This window comes from Mastomys coucha, unplaced genomic scaffold (assembly GCF_008632895.1).
Source record: "Mastomys coucha isolate ucsf_1 unplaced genomic scaffold, UCSF_Mcou_1 pScaffold22, whole genome shotgun sequence".
In the NCBI taxonomy this organism is placed as follows: Eukaryota; Metazoa; Chordata; class Mammalia; order Rodentia; family Muridae; genus Mastomys; species Mastomys coucha.
This window is the reverse complement of record NW_022196905.1, coordinates 5,300,773-5,326,404: the sequence shown is the minus strand read 5'-3', so window position 1 is coordinate 5,326,404 and position 25,632 is coordinate 5,300,773. Positions and strand designations below refer to the sequence as shown.

The 25,632-nt window shown below is 39.1% G+C and overlaps 2 long non-coding RNA genes across 4 annotated transcripts in view; both read right to left on the bottom strand.

The window, feature by feature from the left end:
* LOC116069202 overlaps positions 1-571 on the bottom strand; it is a 53,739-nt gene extending 53,168 nt beyond the window's left edge. For all 3 annotated transcript variants that reach the window (XR_004109902.1, XR_004109904.1, XR_004109903.1), the window contains exon 1: positions 185-571. This is a non-coding gene — a long non-coding RNA (uncharacterized LOC116069202). The remainder of the gene's footprint in view (positions 1-184) is intronic.
* Positions 1-25,632, bottom strand: part of LOC116069201 — a 525,801-nt gene that overhangs the window by 450,229 nt on the left and 49,940 nt on the right. The gene's annotated exons all lie outside the window — the stretch shown is intronic.

Here is a 25,632-nt window from a genome sequence, read left to right as displayed (position 1 = left end):
ATAAATCTGTTGTCAAAATAAGAGCTCAGATAAGAAAAGTCCCCAGGCAACAGGCCTGGGAGTTAGAATCAAGAACAGGAAGCTTTCAGAAGCATGAGCCTGGGGGTGAGCCTGATAGGAGGAGGCAGAAAAGTAGAATCCGCCTTGTGGAAAGGACTTCTCACTGAGGAAGAGAGCAGGCTACCTGTAGGTCTGAAATCTGACACGTGTGGCAAGTTCTCCATCAAAATGCCCCATAGCTGTCATTAGAGAGCGAAATGGGCCAAAACAGCACCTAATATCTCAGCAAGCTGGATGATCGGATTCACATTACTGCAGAGCTGTGGACGAGAAAATACCCTCGTGGAACACTGCCTTCCCAGCTCCCACTGCACAGGCGGTGGGCACCCCTCAGACTGTTTTAGCATGCATTACTACCGAGGCTGTGTTCGCCATTGAGGCTGTTTCCCAGGTGTGGCCTCCACTTGCGCAGTTAGTAACATTCTAACTGACCTTTTAAGAAGCTGTTCTGGCAGCATGTGTATAGTAGAGGTTTCCAAATTCGATCATCAATAGGAGGAGAGAACCTCGGCCCTGTGAAGGTTCTGTGCCCCAGTGTAGGGGAATGCCAGGCCAAAAAGTGGGAGAGGGTGGGGTGGCAGGCATGGGAAGGGGGAGGCAACAGGGGTTTGTTTTTGTTGTTTTTGTTTGTTTCTTTGTTTTTTGGAGGGGAAACTGGGAAAGGAAAAATTTACATGTAAATAAAGAAAATATCTAATAAAAAAAAAAGAAGCAACTTCAAGACAGATGAATGGGAAAGTGGACACATCTAGTTAGCCTATATAGAATCATGACTGATTTTTACAAAGCCATTTAAAAGACAAAAGTGTTAATACAATTAGCACTCAGCTTGCAATGTAGCAACAAACTTTGCGGTCAGTCCTTCTGAAACCCAAGCTAGGTCAAGTTTCATAACTCAAAGAAAAAGGAACATGGGGGGCTGGAGAGATGGCTCAGTGGTTAAGAGCAGTGACTGCTCTTCCAAAAGTCCTGAGTTCAATTTCTAGCAACCACATGGTGGCTCACAACCATCTGCAATGGAATCTGATGCCCTCTTCTGGTGTGTCTGAAGACAACAATAGTATGTTCATATAAATAATAAATAGATAAAACTTTAAAAAAGAAAAAAGGAACATGATATTTACCTCATAATATTTCTTTACCAAATTCTCCAAACTGTTCACACTAGGAACTAACAAGGTATTAGACCAAAATTTTCTGCTTAATTTGGGTACAGCCAATTGGATATAATTTGATTTTTTCTTCAAATTTTAAAAGGTTTACAGGCAGTAAGAGGATGAGCCTGTACTGAGGCTGAACTAATTTGACCTCAGCTCAAGTGCAAACTGTCCATACTGAAAGCAAAGGCCCTTCATAAACAGTTCTGGTCTGTTAGGATTCAAATCAGAAGGCTTCTAAACAAAATCAAACCCTTAATTTCATATTGAAAATGTTGCATTTTGATAGTTACTTCTCCTAGACCTGACCTTGGTAGCATCCCAGCTTTGAAATGTGTTTTTACTACAAGACTGAAGTCCATCTTGTCTTCTAATTAAAAAACAAACACACACATACATATTGAGGAAAGCTTTTTTTCAAAAACTTCAGAATCTCCAATTGCTCAGTCTTCTCAGTTTGCTAGCATAGTTGATGGCTGAACTCATGGCATGCATCTCCTACACCTCCAGTCCACCTGAAAAATCTTGAGATGCACTTTCTGATTCTTCAGATGCCAAAATCCTGTTAGATTTGGTCGTAGGTTTTTTTTTGTTGTTGTTGTTGTTTGTTTGTTTTTTTGAGACAGGGTTTCTCTGTGTATCTCTGGCTGTTCTGGAACTCACTCTGTAGACTAGGCTAGCCTCGAACTCAGAAATCCACCTGCCTCTGCCTCCCAAGTGCTGGGATTAAAGGCATGCGCCATCATTGTCCGGCTGACTTGGTCGTAGATTTAAGAGAAGTTAATTTGGCTCTAGTAATAAGAAAAGCAACTACTATGAATTACAGTGTATACACATACACATGTGCACACACATGCATGCAAAAACACTTGGTGTAACGAGGAAAGATTTTTCTTGTAATTATTTCACTTTGAACTTTCCTCTATGGAACTCTTTACCTCAGTGGAGTTGAAAATACATGAATAAATTACTGAACAAAAATGACCACAGGTCTCCTTTGCCATGGAAGGCAGCTTGTACTCTTTATTATGTTAGGTACATGGTCTGGCAGTCAAATAATCCAGAAGGGAAATCCCAATACATTTAGGGCAAAGAAGAAAGCACAAGGATCAAATCCCTCAAGCACAATGAACATTTCTCAACAGTATCGAAAGGTTGGCTGACTGGGCCAAGCTAGAGGAGAAATAAAGCAAGCAAAGGGCTCTGATTTTATTTTGTTTTGTTTGTTATCCATAGGGGGTTAAAATCATGGATAATCACAAGCCTAGCTCCACCAAGAAAAATAACAAGATTGAAAATTGTTGTAATAAGGCAGTGGTTGAGAATCCAACCACATTATGCTAATTATCATGTTTATGCCATTAGCCAATGTAAATTACTACACTTATTAGAGACAAAAATAACTCTGGTTTAGCAGATATAGATAAGTTATAGTAAGGTTTATAGGCTGAGACTAAAGTTATGCCTCTTTTGCAATAAAAATAATGGCTTTAAATAAAGAACAATAAATAACAAGAGTGACTGTGCACATATATAATAATTAGTGTAACTTTTATAGAGGGCAGAACCCCAGCTTATCATCAATGGTGCATCGGATTTGCCTCAGCTCCACACAACTGTGGCCTTCTTTAGTTACAGTAAATGTTTAGTGTGTCGTTATGACTTTAACTCTTTCAAGAACATGTTCCCTTATTTTGCTCTTGCCTTTTTTACTCGGGAAGAAAAAACAAAATAATCTTCATGACCTTTTGAACCATTTGTTATTTTAAATAATCTCTCTAGAGTCCAAATTAAAAACCTAGGAAATACACACACACACACACACACACACACACAGAGAGAGAGAGAGAGAGAGAGAGAGAGAGAGAGAGAGAGAGAGAGAGAGAGAGTGCTTTTGTTTGTTTTGCTTTTTGCTTTGAGATCAAGTTTCATTTTGCAGTGTTAGGTTAGCCTTGAATCTGGCCTCAGCCTTCTGCTTGCTGGGATTAGAGGTGTGCGCCACCAAACTAGATTAGGAAATATTTCTGGCATCTTCTGGTACTCATCAGTGGCTGGCAAAGGTCTGAGTACTGTTTCCTGAGTTTTGCACTAATCCATTTTTCTCCATCTCTACAATTAAAATCTAGTCCACATCACCTCCACTCTATCAATGGGGTAACTATCAGTCAGTCTTCCTTCTTAGCTATGGACCACTCGTAACCATTTTCCCTTAAACTACTTTCTGCTCCAAGTTTAACTTGAAGCAGCCTCACCTTGATCTACAAACCATGCATGATGCACCCCCGGACTCCTAGCCTAAGTTTTGTGCCCCCTCTATCTCTACTATTCCTATTCTGATGTTGTTGCCATTTTCAGCCTCCTTCCTCCTTTGAGGCTTTCCCTCTCCTTCAACTGTTCTTCCCCAAACTATTGCTGTTTCAGCCCAACAGCTTTTTCTTTTTAGTAAAATTCATACTGATAACCATATAGGGCAGGTCTATAACTGAGATTTCATCTTCAGGTCTGCTCTCTAACAGTTGTTCTTCTCATGCATCCATACCCAGCATACCTGCTGTAAATAGCCAACCCAGCCATGTGGTCTTCAGTGATAATGATCATCTTGCAGTCTTTAAATAAGCATCTGCTATCCTTTAGCCTATTCCAAAGGAAAGATTAGTTTAAACATGTTTACTGAGTTAAAACAAGCTCTTTCTCTCGGGTTTAAAGAAAATATCAAAGATTTCATTTTATTAGTTTGTAGAAGATTAATGAATCAGGCAGGAGAGTTAAGTATTACCTTCAAGTAGCTGAGGTACCACATAGCGAATTGACACTTATAGAATACAATTCAGGAACTGGAGCTGTAAGAAATATGTATTGACCCAAGAGAAGGGATCATCAGTAATGTGAGGTTACCTTTAATTAAATAACTCAGATGGAACAAGATGTCACGCACTGAAGAGGGCCTCTAATCCTGCACCTCAGATGGCACTATAGCAACACCTTCCTAAAAACAATTAACGTTGCCCATGACTACCTTACTAGCCTTTGGTTCATGATCATATGATAGGTGACAGAGCAGATGTATCTCAGAGAGGTTAATAGATGGCAGTGACATAGTGGAATAAAACAAAAGTTACTTGCCAGAGAAATCTAAAACTTTGACTAGGCTGTAAAACATAGTCATTAAGAAAAGAAAGACAACTACATTGGTTGAGTATCATATTTTCAAGACTCTGAGTTGAGATCATTAAATTACCATCAAACACAAAAAATGTGAGATATTACAAAGAGATTTTTAAAAACAGTATGGTGTTTATTAAGTCAGGAGTTCTAAATTGGACTAGACCTTTTCAAGTCATGTCAGCCAATTAATTTCTAGCGAGTGGCCTGGCAGTCATGATGGCAGCCACTTGTGCAGCCTTTTTGGGGGAAACAGGAAACTTTCAAAAAGTTTCCCTTCTGAGGGGCCTGAAACCTGTTTAGCTGGGAAGCAGTACATGAGTCTGGAACAATTCAGTTTTGCAGGAGAATAAAAGGAGCCATGCCAACTGCATAGACAGTATTTAAAAGGTGAGACGTAATTGTTTTGTTTTGGTTTGTTTTTTTTAAAAAAAAAAGTAGCCATGAGTTTGAAAGAGAAAAAAAATATATGGGAGAGGTTAAGGGAGGGGAAGTAAGACCGAAAGGATACAATTATATTACAATTTCATTTCTAAAAAAATGAAGGGAAAAAAAGCCTATTCAGGAATGGGGATGAGAGAGATGGAAACAATATAGTGGGCAGCTAGGCAGGCCTCAGAGGAGGAAGGATTCATGTCAGCAGCCAGAAGACAAGAGAGTAAACTGCAGCTGGTAAGGCCCTGAGGATCAGAACAGAAGCTAGCCCTTCCAAAGAGAAACACTACAGTGGGTATTTGATCTGCTGCCCATTACAGAGTTGCCTCTCTTCTTCAGTCACTGGTCTCACGTGCACAGATTACAAGTTTTACTCACACAATCAAGAGGAAAACAAAAACAAACAAACAAACAAACACCAAACACAGACTTCCAAGTTCCCCAGCACTGACTAACAGTTGAACTAATGCCCCTCTAGGAGCAATGCTAGAGGCACTGATTCCCTCTAAAGCCAGAGTCTAGAGCATATTGCCTCTCAGGCACATTTTATCCCCAAACCTGTCTTCTTGTCCAGGTTCCACTGACTATCTAGTTCCTTGGTGATTTTGTCTCTATGCTGTGCCAGAGAGCTGTCTGAAGTCCCTGACTGGAAAAGTCAATACACTGTCCCAGAATTCGTCTATCAGCTCTTCCTCTTTCAGTTCTGTGACCTTTTGGAGTAATGAAAATTGTTTGAATTGCTAACAATGTGACTCATGACCTAGGCTTTAGCTAGCCAGGCTCCCTTCAAAGATAAGGTCTCACGGTATCCATGCCAAGCTACCAGTTGCACATATACCAAATCTGTGTGGTACACATAGTCATGTGATGCCCATGTCCCTCCCGTGTAAAGCCTGAGGCATGGGACCTGCAGACAGTCAGCAGCAGCCAGATTTTTAATGGACCCCTTTAGTTTCAAACAGGACCTATGTTCAAGATCACACTCTCCCAAATACAAACAGCATTCAATGACTGAGCACTGTGTGACTGTGAGATTTTCATGTCCTCGTTCAATCCAAGAGGCCATACTAGCTTCAGGGACCGCCATGAAATGTTCTATGATTCCAAGTACCTTAATGTCTAAAATCAACCTTTTCTTAACAATTTCTTCCTTCCTTACTGAAAGGGAACCCATGCAGGACACCTCGAACAGTGATCACCATCCCTTTTACACTCGACACAACACCAGCTCTCTGCATGCTTCTCAGTGGAAAAGATTAGAGACGTTTGGAGAAAATTCAGAGACATTATTAGTTCACACAGTCACAGAGAGGGTTAAACATTATTTGTTGGCATTTAGTGGGTTAAGGTAAAAAAAATGTCAGTTATCATGTCAGTAAGACAATCCCGCAAACAAACAAACAAAAAAAAATTAAAAGTTACTGACCTGAATGCCAAATAATTCCCTCTGGCTCTAGAGAACATTTATATAGATAAAAAATGCACACAAGTATGTCAGCTCAGGATATAACTCCATTTTACATATGAAAAAACTATTCCTTACCAAGTTTAGCATAAATTCTTTTTCGTTGGACTGTAACAGTTGTGGAATCAGGGAAGACTACCGTGTGCTTTACTGAGAGGTTACCATAGCGTTCTTCAGATTGTAATCCACATCACTGGGGAGGTAACTACATCAACACTCTGTGGTAGCACACTGCGGTCAATATTGCCCCAAATTCTAGGCGAAGTCCTCCCAACCATCTGTATTCTGAGATATGTATCATCTTATTCTAAAGCATTTGCCCATTTCTTCTCATTTTCTAACAATTGAGGAATTATGCTGAAGGTGTTTTCTAAAATGAGTATTAAATACATATTTCCTCTTGGGATAATAGGCAAATACCAAGTGTTTCTAATAAAGAGATTATTGGCCTAGATAAGGCTAAGAAGCATTCACAGAGAATGCCTTACTGCCTGTCAAAGGTGTTCATTAATATCTTCATTTCAATAATGCTTTTAAGAAAAGAAATTTCAAGGTTTAATCAGAAAACACTGGCTCTAAAATAGACTGTAATCACTGTTCACATTTTAATACATGGCAATTAAAATATGACAATAAAATGCTCACATGAGATAGAAATAAAAGCATCTATAAAGGCTTTGTGTATTTCTCTTCTGTCCATATTCTAGAAGAAGTGAAGCCATCTCCCAACAGAGGCAACACTTTCTTTCCTGAGTCTAATTAGAAAATTCTAATATTTAAAATGGTGTTTTAGAAAGAAATTAGTAATATAAGCCTAAGGCTGTGGCAGGCAGAACTAATGACTTTCATCTCAAAAGTTATTTGTTAAGACAAAGTTCCAAAGTGAAGGCAGACGCCACCTGTGATTACCAACCATGGAAACTGAGAAGAGAGAAAACTGTACTAGTAAACCATGTGTCATCTCAGAGGAATGTCTGGCTGCCAAGCTGGCTAATCATGGCTCTTATCCAGCCCCCTGACAGAGTTTGCTTTTCCTTTTGTACCTATGGCACCTAGGAATGAAGGAGAGGACGCAACTTACTGAATACACCCGTACCTCCGACAACACTATTATTCTTATTTTAAAACACATCTAGTATCTGGTGCTGTGTAGACAAGGTCTTTTAATCTCATCACAGCACTGAACATAGACTTTTCTCCTTCAATAAAGCCATATTGCCCAACACTATAATGACTCTTATAAGCTATGGTCTCCTTTCTTAGTTCTCTACTGGAAGTACTTTAAACAGCCATTTTTGTTACTGCTGTCTATTCTATACTCTTTCCAGCACCTACTCCCACTATGGGGGAAAAAGAGAAAGTGTCCCAAATTTCATTGAGAAGAGGAGATTTGCAAACAAAATTGCTCTTTATTATACCAGTGACTCCTTTTCTCTTTAAGTAGCAGATCCACTCAGTTACTCACCAATCGGAGGCAGCATAAAGGCATTATATTTTATTAAATGTCATGCTTGCTGATTAAATCCAAAGGACAGTTGGGTAGTCTATGCCCAACACCCACGTGTCATGAGGTGACAGTCTCTGGAGGACCTACCAGGTGTCAGGTGCTCTGTTTATCAGGACTCTGCTCATTATTATTATTATTAGGTGGCAGAGAGAACAGCTAGCTCCTGCCCTCACAGTCACCCACCAGTCAGGTAAACTGATGGAGGTATCATATAAAGTTTAGAACATGAAGTCCTGAGGGGTCAAAACTGAGGATGATGAGCCTTGGAGGAATCAAAGAAGGCTCTGCAGGGCACCTGAGAGTGAGATGCTACCCAAGGTAAAGTAAGAAGTCATGAGGTCTGGAACAGGGGAAGGATACAGGGAGTCTATTGGACCCTAGTGACCCTAGCCGAGATTCCTACCAGAGAGGAATATAGAGACTGAAGTGGCCATCTCCTGTGGCCAACCAAGACTTTCAGAGAAGGGAGGGGAACATCAATCTACCCACAAAACCTTCGACTCAAAATTTGTCTTGCCTACAAGATATGCAGAGATAAGGATGGAGCAAAGACTAGGGAAATAGCTAACCAATGACTTCCCCAACTTGAAACCCATTCCATGTGAAAGCAAAGCCTTGACACTATTAATAATTCTCTGTTATGCCTGCAAACAGTAGCTTAGCACAACTCTCTCCTAAGAGGCTTCATCGAGCAGCAAATGGAGGCAGAGGCAGATGCAGAGACCCACAGCCAAACATCAGGTGGAGTTCAGGAAGTTTTGTGGAAGGGTAGGGGATAAAATTGAGCAAATTGGATAGGTCAAAGACACCACAAGAGGACATACAGAGTCAACTAACCTAGACCTATGGGAGCTCACAGAGCCTGGGCCACCAACCATGGAGCATGCAGAGGCTAGACCTAGGCCCCCTACACATTTGTAGCAAATGTGCAGCTTAGTCTTCATGTGGGTCCCCTAACAAGTGGAGCTGGGGCTCTCTCGGATTCTATTCCCTGCTATTGGATCCCCTTCCCCCTACCTAGACTGCCTGGTTGGGTCTCAGTGGGAGAGGATCTGCCTAGACCTGCTGGAACTATATGTCCCAGGGTGGGTGGTACCCAAGGAGGACTCCTCCTTCTTGGATAAGGAGAGGGGGCAATGGGGAGAGAGATTTTTAGGGGTAGGTTTAGGAAGAGAGGAGGGGGAGGAGTTTTGATCTGGATGTAGAGTAACTAAAACAAATTATTGAAAAAAGAAGTGATAGGTAAAGGGGAAAGGATTATAAAAGGGACTACAAGCTTTGTAAACGAAGGTAGGCTGGGTTTTCTAGGGGATGCTTACCTTCCTTTTAAAAGGGAGGCATAGAAGAGAAAGGCCATGAGTGGGAAGGTGTGAGTGCAGAAAAGTAATGAGGACCTGATCATAGAGATTGAAAGCTGGGAAAATCTTTTTACCTCCCTGTGATTTGCTTTTACATTGTTTTGTTTTATTTGTGGTGATGGGGGTGGGGGTGAACTCAGGGCAGAAAGGCTAATGAGTTAAATCCCAGCTACATCCCTTGACTATTTACAAACAAATGATGAACAAGTGGGTTAAGAGGTAGAAAAGGCTCATCAATTTTATGAGGCATAGCAAACACTGCATTTACAGTTTTATATATATATATATATATATATATGTATATACATATACATATATATATATATATATATATATATATATATATATAATGTTCCATACACTAATCATTAGGAAACTATAAACTATTTCAGGAAGAATGTCCAATATGAAAAAAATAACACTTAATGAGTCCAGAAAGGACTCAGGAAAGGGGGATCCATTGCTTGAAATGTAAATTAGTAAAATCATTGCAGAAAACAGTGTAGAAGTTCCTCAAAGGAGTAAAAATAGAACTACCATATGATCTGGCAATCCCACTGCTAGGAATATACTCAACAGAAATAAAAGTCAGTCTGGTAAAGAGGCATCGCCCATGTTTTTACAGCACTAGTCACAACAGCCAAAAAATGGAAGAACCTAGAAGTCTCCAATCCAGGGGAGGGGGGAGGAACATGTGACATGTACTGACTGTAGAATACTATTCAATATATATATATTTATATATATGTGTATATATATATATAAACAAGAATGAAATTCTATTATCTGTGACTCTATGAATGAGCTAGAGAGGATTAAGTTAAGACATATACTACAAGATCTCATTCATACATGGGATATTAAAAGGCTGGTGTCATAAGGCTTGAGAGTAGAGTGTTGGTTACCACAAGAATAAGGAGGATACTCAGTCACAGGTAAAATGTGACTTCAGGGGTGCCTTGGCTGTTATACATTAGAGTAACTACAGATAATGATAATATGTATTTCAAAAACCTAAAAGAATGCTCTCACCATAAAAAGTAATTTGGTGAGCCAGGTATGATGACGATGCACACCTGCAATACCAGCACTTGAGAGGCTAAAACGGAACAACCTTGAGTTCAGGCTAGTGTTCACAGCAATATCTTGTCTCCAAATCGTCTTCCAAACCGTCTAGCCAAAAAAGTAGCTTGAGAAGATTGAGGTGTCTAACTTATAACGTGCAGAATATAAACATTCAGGATAACACCACATGATAGTCATAAATACACATGGGTTTATGCATCATGAAACATACATTTAAAATTTAAAATTCTTTCTAAATAAATGCAAGCTATTCTTGTTGGAAACACTTTAATAATCACTTCATTATTTACAGTTTTAATGTCACCTGGTACATTGCATGCTTGTGAGTTCCAGTGTTGAACCCCAGGAACACATACAAAGAGAGAGAGAGAAAGAGAAAGAGAGAGAGAGAAAGAGAGAGAGAGAGAGAGAGAGAGAGAGAGAGAGAACTGAGGAAAGTATGAATGTGCATATACAAGTGTAATTAAGTGAAATGACTATGTACATTATGCATTCTATATTCCTATTATAAAAAAAACATTTAGCAGAACAGTAACTGTAACCCACAATAAAATACAGCAGAACATAAAAAAACCCAGAATTTTCACCTACTCACTAATTCCTGATGCACAGAAAAGATGAGAAGTCAAGTCTGGAACCTCAAGGTTTAAACATGAAGCTTCCCTAAGGTTTGAATGTCACCACTTCTATCCTCATCTGGGCTAAACTCATTGATGCTAAGAGAGAGAGAAGAAGAAAAATTCAAATGTTTACTAAACAATAAAGTAATCAAGGTATCTTGAAAATACTTAGTGGATTTCTCATCGTCGCAGCTGAAGAAGGCAAGCCATTCACAAATGTTGATGTTGGCTCTACCTCAAAGTACATTAGGATCCAGATTGAAGAAGGAAGGAGGGAAGCTAGGTTTCACTATTGATCTATCAGACAAGAACATAATCAATCTTCTTTATAAGCTATTAAAGCTGAGCTAAAGAAATGAACTCACCTGATGCATTCCCTCTGATTGCTTCTTTCCAAGAGCTCAATGTCAGTCTTATCTAAGCCTACAGCTGGGATTTAGTTTTTAAAGGACAAGATTTTTCCTTTGTTACTTTCTTGAAAATACTCCAATTAAGAAACATCATTTTTGATACTGGCCCATGGTAAATTACTAAAACAAAATGAAGATCATAACCTCCTGTTCTAGTCACAGCCTCTAGAGAGAGCGAGAGCCCAAAAGCATATGTTCATCAAAGGGAATTTAGCATTAGTCTCAAGATCCTGGTGTAGTGTGAATTCTGAAAAAACGTTCCAGCAGCCTGAAACCAATGTTGAGACCTTAAGCGTAGATAAATCTTGGAAATTCAAAGAGAAACTCAAGGCAGCAGTAAATCTGTCTTTACTGCATATACATTTCAGCCAGGGGCTTCTCTATGTAGTGTTAGGTTATACGACATCCCATTCAGCATCTAACTGCCTCATCAATACCAGAGGAAAGGTCATTTTATATTCACAGGCCAAGCTCAAAAGTGCTAGATGCTATACACTGGGGGTGGGAGGAGGAGGGGTTCCATATGCTCTTTATTTGAAAAGGGTAACAGCACAGAGCCTCAATAAGCAAAGAACTGCCCCTTTGGCTCAGCTTTCTGATTTCTATTTCCACTATCTAGGACCTTCACATTCAGAAACAAAATACTAGGAAATGTAGCAACAAAGAATTATCTGGACATTGTTTCAAGACTCTTGAGGGCACTTGGCATTTCAGTGTGTAAATATTGCTGCCTGCTTAATGCAATGACTTGCTTTCTTATAACAAGATACAAGAGGAGCTGAAAAGACCACCTAGGCATTAAAAGTACAGACTTCTCTTGCACTGGATTGGAGTTCAGTTCCCAGCATCCATATCAGGTGGGCTCCCAATGATCCATAACTCCATTTCCCACTTCTGGTCTCTGAGAGAACCTGTAATCATGTGCACATACTCACACACTGACATAGATATGCAAATAATTGCAAATTAAATGTAATCTTACAAAAAGAAAAAATTTCACACCCCACTCCACAATGTTTATTTCTCCATTCTCTCTGCAAATGTCATGTGGCTTTCACAGCCTCTCCAAGCATAGTAACCTGAATCACTTCACACTGTCCCTATGGAAATCACTTTACAGCATGGGACTGTGGCAAAAGACAATCGGTTTTTTTTTTTTTTTGGAGTCGGTGGGAGAAAAGTTCCATAACTCTTTGCAGATACAAAACAAAACTCAAATCCCTCATACAAAATAGAGTTGGGTTTTCCTATAGCTAGTACATAACATTGTGTTGGTCATCTATAAACTACTTATAATCTATAATACAATGAAAATGCAAAGTAAGGAGTGTTAATATTGTATTGCATAGGGAATAATAACAAGAACTCAGTGGTTCAGTGTGTATTGGGCATTCAAGAGACCCTGAGATTGATAACCAGGACCACAGACACACATGAAGGTTTGCATGTGGTCACCATAAGCAGGATGTTAACAAATCATTTTAAAATAATAATTTAATCCACAGATATGTCTTTTGGGTTCTGCTGTACAGGAATCTCGTTCAAAGCAGATGAAGAAGCTTCATCTAAAAAGACCGTACCTGAGCTTTCCCTGCCTTCTTCTTCCCTTAGCCTTCATCTGGCTTCACTGCTCTGTGAAGCAACGTTGGCTCCACATCTACACAAACCAATGAAAAAGCCAGACTTCTGCTGTTAAGAAGCTACTGTACATGTGGATTCCCTTAAAGATCTAGGGGGCTGAGGGCCTCACTCTTTACCTAATGAGTGTAGGAAGATGGATACAGTATGGGGTCTAATGTTTATTTATTGTAAAAGTCAAGACTAGCTGGAAGTCCATTAAGAGGATGCTTCAGCAGATTATATTAATTTGTAATTAATTTTCAGTGGTATTTATGAGAAAACCCTTTAATCAGTATAACGTAGACTTTGGAAATCATAATATTAACTAATATTAATTAAATAATAATTTATAAATTCCAATAGTTTTAATTATCTTTTGATTAAATTACCTGTTAGTCAATTCCACACTGCTTTTGATATTAATTAGCTAACTTAAACATGATCTACTGAAACTACTCCCCTGTGGATTAAGTCATATTGTCTAAACAGGTCAACACTGAGATACTTAAGTGTGATAATTTAGATTGCATGATTAGCAAACTTAATTGTTTAAGGCTCTGGCTTTTTCATTCTCAACTTGCCAGTGGGTAAGATCTTTAAAAAATGCCCTGGCTTTCCCTAGGCCCAAATTCCAAGACATCCCACATTCTGTTTCTCCCCCCCCCCGATTTTTCCTCCCATTTCTCCACCCTGTTACAGAACGTTCTAGTCTTCTGAGACCTAAATTAGTGTCAGCTTATTAATCAGCCAACAAAATATGTCAGTGGAAAATGAAGTTGCAACCCCACCCCCTCCACAGGCAGCCCCTCTGCCTCCTCTCCCTGCTGGTGGGGCTGGGGACCCCAGTGCTACAGCCCAATTTAGGTCTCCTCTGTGTAGTTACAACCAGCCCAGACCTCATTTTTTTTTTCTGTGTTAATATTTAATTTAAAGCCATCTCCCACACAAGTCATCATAGAGAATTGTGCCTATGAGTCCACACTGGCTCTTTCATATCAGATATTTTTCCCTGCCTTTTCCCACCCCTACCCCTGCAATGCAGAAATTAAGATCTCCTTCATTTTTTTAAAGTTATCAAAATGACAGGTCATGTTAATCATTAAATCATGAAGAAAATTAGAGCATGTACTCCTAAGCAAGCAAAGTGCACAGTTTTATTTTCACTATGCAGAACAGAGAGGAAGAATACTGACTTCCAAAGGTTTGGGGGAAATACAGGACAATTGCTGGAGCCTCAGGCCCTGATTCCACACACTTTATTCAAAGAGAGTCCTGGAAGGGGTCAAAATCCCCCCTAAGGTGTCACAGAAAGACTTCACAACAAAATGTGAAAGTGGTCAGCTTAGGTGCATCACACTGTAGTGTGTGCAGTCCTCTAATAATTGCCATACTCCTTATTACACAGACCAATGAGGATAAGTTTCTGTCTTGATTTTCTCTGCGTTAGGATCTGTTCTGGGTGTTCTGATTTGGAGCTGAGCATAGAGTAATGCTTGACCTTGAAAATCACCACAACCATGTGCTAGCTCACAAACTCTGTGTGTAAACAGAAGAAAACAAAACAACAACAAAAAACTCAAAATATGAAACTTGACAAAATATTGGGGATTTTGTTTGTTTGTTTGTTTTTTATTTCCGTAAAACTGTTCTTATACACCAAATGTAGAAAATGTGCTTGATGACCCAGGAATGGATAGATTATACAGTTCTGAGTTATTGTTTGGGTTTTGTTTTTTTTTGTGCTTTTACCAATTCTAGATCTAATGGCTTCATTTTATGTTAAACATTCTTTTATTTATAAAACAACAAATGACTTGCTTCCTTCATGAATTGATATAGAAATTCATCTCTATACTTGGTAAAGTTCTCCTTTCGTTGTCACAATTGCTCGGTCTTCTAATTAGAACAGGTTTAACTTAAGCCTGTGGGGCTCTGCTGGGTGGACGAGTAATGAAATACTCAACTGACAATCACCTTTTGGATAAACACAAGTGAAATTTTCTCTCTTAATTATTTTGATGAGCAGAGATAGAAAGTGACAGACAGGGAGAGGAATAAGAGACCATAAAGTAAAATTCTTAGAGAAGGAAAACTTTCTACTCATTAAAATCCAAAGCAGCACAATCAGAACAACATTACTGTTCAAAAATCCGCTCATGGGAATTCAAATCTGAACAAAACCTAGGAGGCAGAAAACCCGTGCATTAGATGATAGAACATTTCAGGTCCAGATTCTGAGGAGACAGCATGTGTGTGTTCAACAACTACAACAGAGAAGAGGAGAAAACCAGGGAGCAGGAATGGGAAGGAGACCGGAGGAGCGAGAGGCAGGCTCCGGTGAGGACTTAGCAGTGTGTGATGGCATAGGTAAGAAATGAAATGACCTGAATGTTTATATTCCTAGTTCTTTTGACTTGCATTTACATGTGCTCTGTTTACATCATTTTCCCTCCTCCCTCCATCCTCTCCTGTGTTGCTGTCTGCCTCTTCTCAAATTCATGGATAATCTAAACTGTGAATGAATTACTTTTTTAAGAATAAGAGATCAGGATTAGAGCCCAAGAGAAAGCACAACTCTATGGTCTAGGTGAGGCAGGAAAACAGTGGTAGAGGCAATGACAGCAAGTGGCTGTATTCAGGAAGTACCTTGAATACAAAGCCATTAACATGCTCATGCGTTAGGTGTAGGATCATTGCATGGATAATACAAAGGAAATCTTAGGTCGAATTCAATAATAGAAGACTTTGGATAAACAAAACTAGAACTTGGTGAAACAACAGTGGCAATTCTACGAATATATTTGGAGCATAAGAAGCAAGAACTGCAGACAATTACTGTAAGGTTTAGCTCGAGGTACAACCATCTGTTTAACTTTTTCTTCCTCTGGTCTATGTTTAAAATTACAGATGCTACTTGATACACACAAGTACAAGGAGAGAAAGAGAGAAAGGGGCGGGGACTGAATTCTAGTTCACAGCATCTCTCAGTTGCTATATCAGGATGCTTTCGCTAGATGATGCACCAATGATTTCTCTTGCCTTCTCTGCTTCCGCTAGGCATTCATCTCTGTAGAGAGCACTTGGGGAAAGCAACATAAGGAAAAAAGAGTTCCTGTGGCCCACTGTGTAATAGGTTTCAGCCCATCATGGCAGTGAGGATATGAGTCAAGCAGCTCATGTCCCAGCAGCCAGTAAGCTCCAAGGACTGTGACTGTGTTAGTCAGCTTGCTCCTGCCCTTCTCTTCAGAACCAGTCCCCTGCCCATGGAATGGTGCAGCCTATATGCAGGCCAGCTTTTCCTTCCTGTGAGATAGTCTCCAAGAATGACCCTACAGAAGAATTCAGACATGTGTGTTACTAAAGAAAGTCCCCAGTGCTCCAACCCAACCAAGTGAATAAAATTAAGCACAGATCATATTCTAGACAAGGATATCCACTAAAAACTGGCTTGAAGTTAAGCATATCAGATTTTTATATTTTTAAAGATGAATGTTGCAGTATCATTATGTCTTGAAATAATTACATTATTTTTAAGGTTAACTAAAATCAAATTTTAAATATAATGTTAAAGTTTTGTCATAAAATTCCTATAAATATTTAAGGGATTTATAATATATAACTAATTAAAATAATATATAACTTTGGACCTTTAATGTCACAGACATATTTAACTTCCATTTTATTTGAATTAAAATAATATGCACAATAGTGCATATAGTGTGACTTATCAAATGCTAACCGAAAAATAAGAAATGAAAATAGTAAGGAGTGATAGCTCACTCCTATAATCCCAGCACTTTGGAAGCTGAAACAGAGGATCACAATTTTGGTTTTAGACTGAAAGCCAGAAGCTAAAATCTAAAAAGAAAAAAAAGAGAGAGAGAGAAAGAAAGAAAGAAAGAAAGAAAGAAAGAAAGAAAGAAAGAGAGAAAGAAAGAAAGAAAAGAAAGAGAGAAAGAAAGAAAATACCCATAATTCTAAATTGACTTTAAAATGATATGGAATCATTTTATTTTCATAAAGGTACCTCTATCCGTATCTGTACATATGTCAAATTTTCCCATAATGCCTAAGTATTAAATGCAGATATGCAGGCACATCTCCTTTTGGGCTTCTAGCAGAGGCCTTACATAGCTCATAATAATATGTCAACAAAGCTGACACCTGCACTTTGGCTTGCAAAATAAAGCTCATCTTAAAGTATCATAAATCTTACAGAGCATGTCTTATATTCTGATCGGTAGAAAATTGGATACTAAACACCAGGGACAACTGATCTTCTGAGTCCGATGCGTGAGTAAGTACAAAAAGAAAAAAAAAATGGAGAGGGAGAAAAAATCATTACCTGGAGTTGATGGTTTAACTGATCATGATCAATTTGAAGTGCTTATTGCTTAAGTAAATGACCTTTGGGGTGATTTCATTAGCTCACACACTGCAAAAGGTTATATCTGAATTCAATTTTATGATTGAGTCTAAGCACATAAAAATCTCAAAATAGTTTCAATGGAGATGAAAGTAAAGAGCTTAGACTCTGAAACAAAGATCTACTAGGTAGGACCCTGCCTTGCAGTGTATCTTTAATTGTAAATTAAAGAGGAATAGCACCGGGCAGACATTGTCACTGTCTGTCCCAACTCTGAAATGCTATAAGTGGCAACATATAGAATGGCTTTTACTGCTATGAGGAGGTTCCCAAACTTTGCAGAACTGCTCTTCTTCAATGTCTTCATTACACTTCTTCCTTCTTTTCCATCTTGATAATTCAATGAGGCATACAACATTATTTTATTAATGAAAATTTTTCTTAAACACCCACAAAAGAACTTTTCATGTTTCCTTGAGACATGTTAAACGGGAGAACAAAGGTGGTGTTTAAAAACTGGATTGGGCACAGACACTTCCAGTTTTCAAGTACTTGGAAGAACTAGGGCAAAATGGTTTCTCTAAATACTTCACAATTAAAAATAATACTGGATAAGAAAAAGTGCTCAAAAGGAACAAAATGATATTTTTATCCTTCTGGCCCAGAAGCCAAATAGAACAGTTCATTTTCTTGAGGTTTCTTTAGTCCATTGCTGTTTTAGGCTTTTTCAAGTTGAGGGGTTGAAGAATAAGCTCAGCTATAGAATAGAGATTTAGGTACACAGGCACTGGGCTGCATCCCCAGCTCCAAAAATGAAGACAGTGCTAAAAAACCTGAAGTAGTTTCTGCCTTTATATAACCCTGTTTAATAGGTGTGTTTTGTGTGACATTTAAGGACCCTGTCTGTTGCCTTCCACACCTTTTACTTCCAAGAATCTTCCCTCTTCCTTCTCTGTCTTCTCACAGGGGGCCACTGTCCCAAGCCTCAACCTCACCTTTACTGTAAATTTCCCTGCAGTCCAAGGACAGGATATGGAGCAGTGGTGGTTATAGAAGGGAATAAGGGTCTCATGATCCTTCAATGGCCTCTTTCCCTTCTCCCTAAACCTATTCAGAAGTTGTCATAAAAGACCCTCAAGAAGGGAGCCATAACTCTTATCTGTAATCCTGATATTCAGTAGGATGGTAAGTTCAAGGCCAACCTGGGCTATACACTTAGAGCTATCTCAACAAAACAGATACAACAGACCTGCAAGATGGCTCAGTGGACACAGGCACCTACCACCAACCCTATTACCTGAGTTCAATTCCCCAAGCTCACATGTTAGAAAGAAAACATTGACACCCACACATAATGCTTGCATATCTCTCTCTCTCTCTCTCTCTCTCTCTCTCTCTCTCTCTCTCTCTCTCTCTCTCTCTCTCTCTGTCTCTCTCTCTCTCACATACACACACACACATACACACACACACAAAGAGAAAGAGAGAGAGAGAGAGAGACTCACAAATAAATGTAATTTAAAAATTTCAGAACAATATAAGAATTCAAGACAATGTATTGATTCTGACTTTGGATTTATTGAACTTCAGTTGCTTCCTTCCCTCTTTCCTCCCTTCCTCTTTCCCCCCTTTATGCATATGCTTTGGTCCCAACTGAAATACAACTAGAAATGTTTGCTGTGCCCACCTGACAGAGGCAGAAGGGGTTCTCTCCTACCTATAAAAGGTGAAGAGATGGCTCCTAAATACTCTGCTTCACACCAAACCAGGAGATCCATGTGGGAAGAGTTCAGGTGACAGAACAGGTACCTAGCCCTGTGCTGCTGCTCCTCAGGGTAGACTCTGTGTACTCGGCCTCTTTTCTGTACAAATATAAGAACTGAGGACACCATTGGCTCATGTATTGCCTACAGGAGGAAAGCACCATAGGAAAGCTGGCAGTCTCAGAAAATCACATCCGAAGTCTCTTGTGAAGTGCACCTACAATGTCCTTGCACTGTTGTTAGTGTAGTCACCAGAAACTGCTGGCACTGTACTCACATGTCAATTATAATACACAGGCACTTCTTCGCACGCACCAATGACTCCTGACCAACCAGCAGCATGAACCTTACTCTAGAATACTTGTTATCTTTTGTATAAAGCCAATATTAGGTTTTTGTTGTTGCTATTGTTCTTGGTTTTGAAATAGAGTTTTACTCTGTAGCCCACTCTGTTCTTGAATTTCCCTTTTAATAGGCTGCCCTCCTGCTCAGACTCCCAAGTAACTGAGATTATGAGCCACCTAGACCAGCTAATTCTTACTAATGAACTTAGTATAGTTTTATTCAAAGCAAACATGTTGATTGTTGGCAGGTAGCAAAACAATTCTTAGGGTTAACCATGATTCTCTCCTTGACCTAGCTTTACTCAAACTCCCAAGTTCTCTCAACAGCCTGACATGGGGACTCTACGTTGTCTCTATGTCATCCATGCTAAGACAAGCTATGACATTTCAACCATCTTCACTAGCTAACCAGGTTTCTCCTCTCCCCCAACCCCAGTGCTCCTTCACCCTGATCCTACTTCACAAGAATCCCATCAAGAAGACTAGAAAGGATCTCTCTTAGTCCTGAAGTTCCATCCTGGTCATACTTTGCCCATTGATGCTGACTCTTGCTTCTTGCCTACAGATTCCCATGTTTTCTTGTTATGTGGGTGTTGATGTCAGTCCCTTTCCTACTGAAAATGAAAAAAAAATCCCTATTAGTGGTTCCTAAACAAATTCAAAAAGTCCTAAATATGCTCATCCCCATACAACGTTTTCTTGTTCCTTCGCCTATCATTAATAGCTTTTCCTTTAACAAGCTAGTGTGCTTAGGTAGATATTGTAGAATTCAAAAATAAACTGAAAATAAAATGAATGTGAAAGCAGTGCCCTTCCTGGCCAGGAGATAAATGACAGTGCTAAGGAAGTAGAGGGGAGTCCTAGAATGTTGGCAATGCTGGGTTCTTGACCAGAATGGAAGCTGCTCTGTTCACTCACACATGTTCATTAAATCTCTCCATCTTAGATATTTTTTCTTTCTTTTTTTTAGATTTATTTATTTATTTTATGTGGATACACTGTAGCTGTCTTCAGACACACCAGAAGAAGGCATCAGATCCCATTACAGATGGTTGTGGGCCACCATGTGGTTGCTGGGAATTGAATGCAGGACCTCTGGAAGAGCAGTCAATGCTCTTACCTGCTGAGCCATCTCTCCAGCCCTAGATACTTTTTTCTAATTATAATGTCATTTAGAATTTTAAAGTCTTTAAAACTAAAAACAGAAAAATATATCTGACAGTTTTGACAAGTTTTCAAATTTAGAATACTGCATGGAAAATTGAAATTGTTCTAGTGTAATTTTTCACCCATTTTAATAGTGAAAATCATCCTTGTATGACTCTCACATACACTGAAGGGCAACGTATATCAGTGTGGTAATACATAAGTGACTATTCACACTTGCATGCAATATACTCTACTAACCTATTTCCTGGATTTGACATACTTATTTCACTGACTTATGGGTTATGGGATAATTAATTCCCATATATTCTGAAGATTTAAGTAGATACACAAAAACTTTTCCCATACTTTAGAAGAGAAAAGCTTTCCAACTCAAATATGTAAGTTTTCAAAGACAATTTTCTTATTATTTTCATTTTATTCATCTAGTATTCCTGAATTCAAAACTCACATTCTCTTTTACACTTTGTACAGTATAACTTTGTACAGTGGTGACGGTTTTGTGCGTATTGCCCACATGACAACTTTCCACACATGCAAAAAATGCTCTAGAAATTAAAGTCTCAACTAAAGCTGAACCTTGCTCTTCCAAAAACCACACTTCTTAAATCTTTGAGTCATTAGTCTACTTGGAATTAGATCCTAAAGTTTTAGCTCATGTCTGTCCTTTAGATGCCAACTTGAATTCCTAAACTCTTCAATAATTACAAGGAACCTTGCACTGCAACTGTGGAAGACTCTGGTAAAAGAGCTCAACACTGAGAAGTAACTGCACAAAGTTCAGTTGAGCTCAGCCACAGAGGAATGTGCAGGAGCAGTTGGAAAGAGGAGAAAGTTACTGTTGATGGACTAGACAACAAGATCAAGGCTTTAAAGAAACAGTACCTGTTAACTACATCAGTAAATAGAGAAATGACGGTTAATTAATGGCAGGTAATAACAGCTACTCCATATTGTGCTTTGCTCTTTTATCTACTCGACTGTTCTACAAGCATGCTACTATAACATTCCTCCTTTATAGATGAAAGACATATGGCCCCTAGAGCAAAGGTAATACCTCTCAGGTCACATCCAGCCTGGATTTGGAGCTTGAGGCATCATGCTTAATGATCACCCTGCTATCTACCACTCAGAAACATGTGTTAGAATAGAAAAGACCACTGCCTTATGAACAGAACATGATTTCTTGGAAAGAACTCCCTTTCCATCTCCCTCTCCCTCTTTCTTTCCCTCTCCCTCTGTCTTTTCTCTACTAACATGACAAGAAGACATGACAGAAGGCACTTTAAAAAGGCAAAGTTTGAGCCAGGGGTTCAAGAGCCCATGGTGGCAAGAACATGTGGAAGAGCTATTCACATCCTGGCAGATGAGAAAGCAGCAAACCCTACATGAGAATGAGGGAGTGGGTACATCTGACACCCCAATGGATCAAAGATTTGGAAATTTTCAAAATGCCAAGTATCTCTTGTGTTTTATGTTTAAATAAGAAGCAAGTGAGCCCCAAAACAGGAAGGAAGAAGACTTTAAGAGGTGTTCTGTACTGTGCTGAAGTCCCAGTGCCTGACTGTGTGCTGGCTACTAGACGGTTTTTACTGCAGCACAAGCACAATCAGATTCCCAGGCAGCAGGGTCCTCAGTGTATTGGTTGCAGGGATAAGAATGGAGACTAGGTGAAACACTTAGAAATCTAATGTGATTATACAAGGAAGAAAGATTAAGAAGAAAAACTCAGTGCTATTCTTGGCATACAGAGACAAGATGTTTAGGATGCCTGTCTGAAGAGACAAACTTGATCCCCACACCTTTTTGTAATGAAAGGTGAACAACAGTATCATCCACTTAGAGATCTAAAAAAGAATGGGAAGGAAATGAAAAGGAAGACCATGTTACAGTATGGATCTTGAATGTCTCTGAAGCTTTCATGTGTTAAAGACTGGAGCCCCAACCTATAGAGGGTGGTACCTATTAAAAGGTGGTAGAATAAGTCAGAGATGGAGCTTAGAAAAAGAAGTGAGGTAGCTGAGAAGATGCCCTTAAAGGGATTTGATACCCCAATCCTGTGTCCCTGGTTGGTTGACAGCCATCACAAGGTAAGCACCCTTCTCTTCCTCATGAACCCTACTATAATGTTCTGCATGCCACAGAACCAAAAACAATGGAGACAGCTGACCACAGGGACAGATAATGAGACTGTAAGCCAAACCAATTCTTCTTCCGCTCAGCTGATTAACCTCCAGTATCCATCCCAAGTCAGCTAACATATAGTAAGAGTCAGTGCAGCTTTGGATTTGGTAAGAGACAATGGAGGCAAACAGGCATTCAGCTGCGATAGGCGTGTCAGTGCTGTGATCAAAAATCATCTAAGTTTGAAAATTTGAAGAACAACAGGCAAAGTATGATAGGGCTGTCATAGATGTGAGTAATGGTAACCATGAATTGAAAGGAAAACTCAATCTTAGTACTAAAGAGGGAGCCCCGAGAAATGACAGGTTAAGAACTCAAGGAAGGAAATGCTCCAAAATGCTGCCTGAGAATATAGAAGAAGCATAGGCCATGGAAATGCCACTGAAGTCCCAGAAAGAAAGGCTCTGGTGAGGCACAGCCAGGCTAGCAATAACAATTGCTTCAAAAACAACAACAAGAAAATTATGGAGGCAAACAAGCAGACACTGGAAACCTCAGACTCAATCATCACAGTTCAAAGCAAAACACCATCCAGTAAAAATGCAAAGGTTTCCTTTTATTTTTTTCAACTTGTTCATAGCCAGAATCTCCACTGTGCATATGATTGATTATTCATAACTCTTTTTGTTTGTTTGTTTGTTTGTTTTACTTAAGGGTTTCTACAACTTTTTTAAAAATGTTTTATTAGATATTTTCTTTATTTACATGTCATATGATTTCTCCTTTCCCAGTTTCCCCTCCAAAAATAAACAAACAAAAACAACAAGAACAAACCCCTCTTGCCTCTCCCCTCCCCATACCTGCCACCCCACCCTCTCCCACTTATTGGCCCTGGCATTCCCCTACACTGGGGCATAGAACCTTCACAGGGCCAAGGGCCTCTCCTCCCATTGATGATCAACTTTGCAATCCTCTACTATACACGTGCTGCCAGAACAATCAGTCCCACCATATATAGTCCTTAGTTGGTGGTTGAGTCCCTGGGAGCTCTAGGAGGGTACTAGTTAGTTCATATTGTTGTTCGTCCTAAGGGGCTGCAAACCCTTCAGCTCCATCTGGGTTGTTTCCAGTTTCTGGCTATTATAAATAAGGCTGCTAAGAACATGGTGGAGTATGTGTCCTTATTACATATTCATTGCTCCTTGAAGTGTAAGAGAAATTAAAGAAAAAATAAGAAAATAGAACAACTTACAATTTCTCTGGCAGTGCCATATATAGTTAGGAAACAATCTAATTAATCAAGGAAGCAGATGTTATAAAGCTGAATGATGTTTCACTAAGGTGAAAGGGAAAGAGGAACTTGGGAAAGACAGCTACTAAACACAAGTATTTCCTAGAAAGCTTTTAAAGATATGTTTTCAGATCACTCAGCAACTGTTCAGTCATATGGGGGTGCACAAACAAATGGATCTGTCTCTATACCTGTAGTATGTAATCTAACCTCAACATTGCCTAAACCACTAGAGGTGGTTCTTGAAGTAGGACACGGTTAACCCTGATAAACAGGTAAAGGCAGGAGTCAGTGAATATGTGGCAAAAGACAAAGGCTTCTACATCAGGAAGGACAATCCTACCCTCACTTATTCCATTCACTGGTCAGTGCTCCCAGCTTCTTTACTAACGATCTTATTTCACTGTTCACTGACAAGATCATTAAAAAAAAATCACAGATGACACTCCATATTTGTTACCCAAGATAATACTGTACTATCTTATTTAATCTTGACAACTCATAATTATACATTATTATCATTGTTGACCTTTTATAGATAAAAAACAAAGGAACAAGGGAAAGTTCAGGCTTTTGTTCAGGAACACACAGACATTAAGTAACAGGTTATCTTTGACTGTTTCATCCTGAAGGAAATGATATTAGACCATATTCTTTTTTATTTTACATTTTTTGAGGAGGGGGTAGTTTGAGATAGGGTCTCTCTGTATAGCCCTGAATGCCCTGGAACTCACTCTATAGACCAGGCTGGCCTCGAATTCAGAAATCCACCTGCCTCTGTCTCCCAAGTGCTGGGACTAAATTTATATGCCACCACTGCCCAGTGACCATATTCATTTGTATGACAAGAAAAACAATGGTGGACGCAATAAACATAATGTCTATTGTATGGAGACAGAGGGATAGATTGCACGGATGACATGCATCCTATTAGATAACCACAGACTAAGGCTGGTCTTCAGTAACAACAAAAACAATAGAAAGCCCACATACACATGGAAGTTAAACAACGATGACTCAAGATAACTTGGTTAAGGAAGAAATAAAGAAATTAAAGACTTTTTAGAATTTAATGAAAACGAAGACACAGCATATCTAAAATTATGGGACACCATGAAAGCAGTGCTCAGAATTCTAGCAGACCTTCAAAGGAAACCTAATACCAATACTCTTCAAACTATTCCACATAACAGAAGTAGAAGGAACACTAAAATATTTATTCTATGAAGCCATAATTGTGCTTATACCTAAACCAGAAAGAGAACTTCAGACCAATTTCCCTTATGAATATCGATGCAAAAATATTCAATAAAATACTCAAAAACAGAATCCAATAACACAACAAAACAATCATCCATCATGATCAAGTTGGCTTCATCCCAAGGATGCAGAGATGGTTCAATATATGGAAATCCATCGATGTAATCCACTATATAAACAAACTAAAAGACAAAAAAACACACGATCATTTCATTAGATGCTGAGAAAGCATTTGACAAAATTCAACACCCCTTAATGATAAAAGTCTTGGAAAGATCAGGAAGTCAAGGCCCATACCTAAACATAGTAAAAGCAATATACAGTAAACCAATAGCCAACATCAAACTAAATGGAGAGAAACCTTTACAATCACACTAAAATCAGGGACTGGTCAAGGCTTTCCACTCTCTCCCTACCTATTCAATATAGTACTTGGA